This window comes from Chenopodium album, chromosome 12 (assembly GCF_948465745.1).
Source record: "Chenopodium album chromosome 12, dcCheAlbu1.1, whole genome shotgun sequence".
Taxonomy (NCBI): domain Eukaryota; kingdom Viridiplantae; phylum Streptophyta; class Magnoliopsida; order Caryophyllales; family Amaranthaceae; genus Chenopodium; species Chenopodium album.
Genome location: NC_137845.1, coordinates 26,607,163 through 26,613,347, shown reverse-complemented (window position 1 = coordinate 26,613,347; position 6,185 = coordinate 26,607,163). Strand labels below are relative to the sequence as shown.

Here is a 6,185-nt window from a genome sequence, read left to right as displayed (position 1 = left end):
ATGCCACAAGACTTCAAAAGCTCAAGGGTAACAACTTTCATTTCTACTCTTATTTGCTCCCTTACTTGTTATGTGAGTAAATGTGCAAATTCCTCCACTTGTTTAAATGTTAGCACACCATTTATCTCACGACCACGCTTCTTTCTTTTAAAAATTGATGTAACAGTTGCTTTTCCTCCCACTCCCCTCACATGACCTTCATTCTCAGGAGTCCCAAGCGCTTCCGTTAAAATATCATGACTTTCGGAGGACACAAAATCACCAGATTTTTCTTTTTCCCTAAGCTCATACTGTTTGCAAATTTAATAAACATAAATAGTTCTTTATAACAGCAATAGTTTAAAATAATAGTTACTCGGGACAAAAAAATGAATGCTTACAATTTTCTCCACAATTCTTTAGTCTTCTTATTTGGGATATTCCCATTCTTGTCCTTCTCTATCCACTTCTCATAGCGAAGTCTTGGTGCAAGCATTTCGAATTCATCTCTAGAAGAAGAGGGAGATGATGAAAGGGCAACATTTTTCAGTTGGGTTTTAATATGTCATTTTTCTTATTATTCATATCCACGACGACCTAAATGATGTGGGTGCTAATTTTTAGCTTGGTTACTTCGATTTTTTCACTTATAGCCTGACAATATACTTAGCATCACATAATATCTTGAACAATTTGGAATTAAAGGATAAAAGAGATAGTAAAATAAGCAATACCTTGAATTCAGGTTTTTCACATAGCTCCTTAAATAATTTCCAATCATCTTAATCCATGCCAAGGTAAAATTTCCAGGGTGGATGTTTTCTTCATTTTTTCTCATGTTTTGTTAAATATTCACGAGCTAATCTTGTCTTAAATTCTCTCCACCTCTTGTTGCAATCTCTTAATACAAATTCTTTCTTATCATCGTCGCACATAAATAATTTCTACATATTCATATGTTATAGAATGAATTACTTATTAATTGAAATAAAAACATTTAGCATAAAAGTACTTAATTATATATATATTTATTTACATACCTTGACACAAACCCATAACCTATCCTTTAGTTCCTTATCAACTTGACGCCAATTTTTAATGTGAATCTTGACCTTTGAACGATTAATAGCACCAATATAAGTTGTGTACCTATCTTTATGTTCTCCCACTGCAGTACCCATGTGCATCCCACTCAAGAGGATACGGTCCATCATCATCCTCTGTTATATATTTAGCAATTGTAGGGCCTCTTGTCTTCTCTTTTTTCAATTGCTTACTCTGAGCACCAGCTTGAGAATTGGAAGGATCTTCCTCAGAAGCCATGTGATCAATAAATCCTAACATAATTAGTTACGTTGTTAAGCATTTGAGTGTAAATGCATACTTGAAATGGGAAAGAATAATTAAATACCTGATGTGAGAAATTAACTTTGCACTTGTAGCTACTTATATTACTGACAAACAAAAAAATTTCACCTGTTAGAGCATAAACAAAATATGAAGGTTAGTGTACTGTCAAGCTAAGTAAGTTATGCACTCTAATCACAAAAATAAATAAATAAATTAATTAATTAAAATAAAAATTATGCAGTACTCACTTAAACTAGAATATTACAATTAGCTAGGGAGATATACTTAAAATATGCTCCATAATCAATCACAAAGTTAAAAACCAAATAAACATTCAAAAAAAATAAAATAAATAAAATAAAATTCGGTTGTATAGGAATATCACAAGTAGGGACCTACAAATGAAAAAAAAGGAATAATTATCACTTATTTATTCATTTGTTGGATTTTTGTTAATCCATACACCTTCATTTTGATCATCGCGCAAATAATGCTCAGTTAAGTTATCTGCATTTAGTAGTACACTTTGATATAATAAAACATAGGAATCTCATCAGTTTGACAAAAATTTTCTTCATCGGGAACAAGTTCTGCTACTGCCACACCATTTCTCTTTCCTTGAATGACTATCGACCATTGATTTTCAACTGGGTCTTTCATGTAGAACACTTGTTTTGCTTGTGATGCCATTATGAATAGCTCATCTATATGACCCAGTTTATCAAAATTTACTGATGTGTATCCCATATCATCTGTTTTGATACCTTTTCTTACATCCACCCACTTGCACTGAAACACGGGCACCTTAAACTCATTGAAGTCCGGTTCAAATATGTTCTCAATTAAACCATAATATGACATCTTCGCATGACATGGTCTATTATCCATTGCACTAGAAAAATATAAACCAGATGCAACCAAAGTAACACCACTGTTCTGCATGGTACTACTATCATCCCTTTGCTTGGTGTAGAAACAATACCCATTAACATCATACCCCTCATAAGATACAACATTAGCAGATGGCCCAAATGCTTACCACTTAATGTCTTCAGAAACATCACCTGATGTTTGAGTTAATTGAGAATTAACCTTTTTCTGGAACCACTTTATAAATGAGTGGTTGTGTTTATCTCTCATAAACTTTTCATTTTTTCTAGGATTTTCAAGCCTTATGTGATTCATATGTTCTTGCAGATAAGGATGCACCTCCACACTTTGTTGTAGGATATACAAATATGTTTGATTAAGTTTTTTGCGACTAAGGGTGACAACTCGACGTCCAATTGTACCTTTACCTTGAATTCTATCCTCATCATGACGAGGTATAGACAAACCAAACATTTCAAGCTCTACTAAGTGCTCAATGCAATATCCTAAGACCTCATCACTTAAATAACCCTCAATTATGCTACCTTCAGGTCGAGATCGGTTCCTTACATACCCTTTTAAATCACCCATATTACGCTCAAATGGATACATGTACCTAAGATAAACAAGCCCACATAATTTAACCTCTCTCACTAGGTGAATTATCAAATGCACCATAATGTCAAAAAAGGAGGGTGGAAAGTACATCTCAAGCTGGCATAGTGTGAGAACTACTTGTGCTTGCAAAGAATCTAACTTTCTAAGATCAATTACCCAATTAATTTCAAGTCTTTCATCGAAACAAGATTATGGATATTTGAGGAATACCCATGGGGAACATTCACACCATGTAAAGACTCGCACAAAAGCCTTCTTTCTTTTTTTGATAACGTGTAACATGCTGGAGTAATGACGCTTTCCTTTCTTTATAGCTTTCAATTCAGGTCGTATGCCCAACTTAAGCAAGTCACCCCGAAAATTCTTACCATCTTTAGTTTTACCTGGTATGTTTAAAAGTGTGCCAATAAGACTATCAAAAACATTTTTCTCAACATGCATCACATCAATGCAGTGTCCCACCGATAGATGTTTCCAATACGGCAAGATCCAAAATGCAGACATCTTTTTGTAGTAAACATAGTTACCCGCAACCTTGTAAGGTTTGCCAAAAACACAATTGATGTCCTTAACCCGCTCATAAACTTGCTTCCCTATTAGAGGAATAGGAGCAGTTCCATGCTCGGTTTTCCATCAAATACCTTTCGAAGTTTACGGTAGGGATAATTACGAGGAAGCCATCTCCTATACTTTTTATACGACAACTTCATACTTTTCGGTAGATAAATAGCTTCTATATCATATTCACAAACAGGACATGCTTTATATCCCTTAGTCATGTGACCAGATAGATTCCCATTCCCATAAGCTAGAAAATCATTAATTGTGCAATAAATCATGGCACGCAATGTAAAAGACTCAATTCGATAAGCATCAAACATAGACACGCCTTCATCCCACAACTTTTTTTTTTAAATCTTCAATCAATGGTTCTAAGTATATATCTATGTCATTCCTTGGCTGTTTAGGTCCTGAAATCAATAATGACAACATAATGTACTTACGCTTCATAATTAGCCAAGGGGGTTAATTTTTAAATGACCAACAGAACTGGCCAGGTGCTGTGTTGGCTACTCATGTTACCAAATGGGTTTATTCCATCAGTACATAAGCCTAGCTTAAATTCCTTGCTTCGCAACCAAATTCTTTGAATTCATCATCAATATGTTTCCATTGTGGGGAATCTGCTGCATGTCAAAGCATTCCGTCTTTTTCGCGCTCATCAGCATGCCATGTTAGATTCTTTGCATCATTAACATTAGCAAACAAACGTTTAAACCTTGGCAAAATAGGAAAATACCAAAGCACATTGGCAAGAGCCCTTCCTTTGACAATTTCACCATCATTGCTCACCTTATATCGTGATGTCCCACATTTTGGACATTCATGCAAGTCATTGTACTCTTTTCGGTACAACACACAATCATTTGGGCAAGCATGTATCTTCTCAGCATCTAAACCCATTAGACACAACATTTTCTTTGCTTGGTATGTAGAACTTGGAAGCTCATTACCTTTGGGAAACAAATCTATCAATGATTCCAACAAATCTGTGAAACCCTTATCACTCCACCCATGTTTGGCTTTTATTTTGAACAACTTTAGTACACCGTAAAGTCTAGTATGCTTGGAACATCCAGCATACAAAGGTTTATTAGCATCACCTAATAAACTATCTAAAACATGTCCCCTCTCATGCATATTTTCCTCCATATCAAGTAACATCTCATCAAACTGATTATCTTCATAATCATCATCAACATTATTTAAGCCCATTACATTATCATCATAATTAATATCAGCATCTACTATCCCCTCACCATGTCAAACCCATTCAGTATAATTCTTCAAAAACCTAATACAAAAAATATGATCTCGTAGTTCATTTTCATTAGACACTATATCCAAATTTCCACAAGTCTTACAAGGACAACATATTTTCTCCCTTTTTTTTTATGTTTTAAGGCAAATTGAATAAAAACTTCAACCCCTTGTTGAAATTCAAGCGTAGTACGCTTTCGGATAATCCAAGTTTTATCCATTTGATCTCTAACAAAGACATGTCCCATATATATTTAATTAATAAACATTAAATCTCATAAACCAATATTCAAGAATTTAAATAATATATGAATTTTTGACAGGGTCCTTATCACTCTTGTTGAACTTATTCTAGATTTTTTTTATTATTAGTAGCACAGTACGTTATAGCACAAGGTCACATAGTAGTGTCTACCATATATGCATCAGAATCAAAATAGTTTTATCAATAAATTATATAATTGATACGAGCATCTATATAGTGGAATACATAATTTTCAATATAGTCAAACTAGTAAATTAATTGAAAATTCAATTTTGGCAGATGTCAAACTAATACGGAATGCATAATTTTCATCTTTCTTAATTTTATAAGTTTCTAGTGGAACACAAAAAGAATAATTTAACATGTTGAATATAACAAATAAATGTCAACTAAGAAAATTAAGTCCAAGATTAACAAATCACATCAATAATCAACATGAAATGGTCCAACATAACCGTACTCTATGAAAAAACCCCAAAAATATTGAAATTCAATTGAGCATAATACTCCAAAAAAAAAAAACGAATTCAGCCTAATTTAAATAACAAGAAAATTAATTTGATGAACTAAAACACCAAAATTATAATAACCCATGTATAAATAGATGAAATTACAGTTTATAAGATGCTTACCTTCAAACTTGAAGCTTCTACAATATATTAGATGAGACCCACCGCCGGAATTATCACAATTATGCCGGAAAATTGGGTTGCTGGGGTTGAGACGCAATTTTGTTATTGGGGTTTCATTGGAATCAAGTTTCTGAGGTTTGGTTTGCGTGGGAAAGCACGGTAATGACAAAGCTAGAAGATGAATAGTTTTTACTTTTCAAGGGTTTTGAACTTTTGATGCTTTTCGTTTACAAAAATTCTAATGAATTTCTTTACTTTATTTTTTGATTAAAGAAATGTAATACTCCTTTATCTTTTTTTTTTTTGTTTTTGTTTGTTTTTTTTCTTTTTGTGATACAAACTTTCTTTTAGTAGTATATGAATTTAGTTAGTTTTTTTTATTTTCTATATAAGATTCTAATGACTTTTTTTTTTAATTACTATTGTATGTATTACTTAATCTCTTAGTATTAGAAAATTCGAATGTACCAATTGGGGCAAAAATAAGGGACGGACGGAGTACTCAGTATTAGATAACTTAAAATGTTACTCCGTATTATATGACTCAAAATGTTTATTGGTCGCACGTTACACACTCGTTCATAAATATTTGATGCATTTGACTTTTTTCACTATTTATATACTAAGTTTGACCATCGTTTTTTTAATAA

The 6,185-nt window shown here is 32.8% G+C and overlaps 1 long non-coding RNA gene across 1 annotated transcript; it reads right to left on the bottom strand.

Annotated features, from left to right (window-relative positions):
- Nucleotides 1–874: 874 nt before the first annotated feature.
- LOC145572239 (uncharacterized) lies at nucleotides 875–5,858 on the bottom strand. Its single transcript, XR_014096740.1, has 3 exons — nucleotides 5,536–5,858; nucleotides 1,391–1,455; nucleotides 875–1,316 (listed from the first exon to the last, which is right to left on the bottom strand). It is a non-coding gene; the product is annotated as an uncharacterized LOC145572239 (long non-coding RNA).
- Nucleotides 5,859–6,185: the final 327 nt, after the last annotated feature.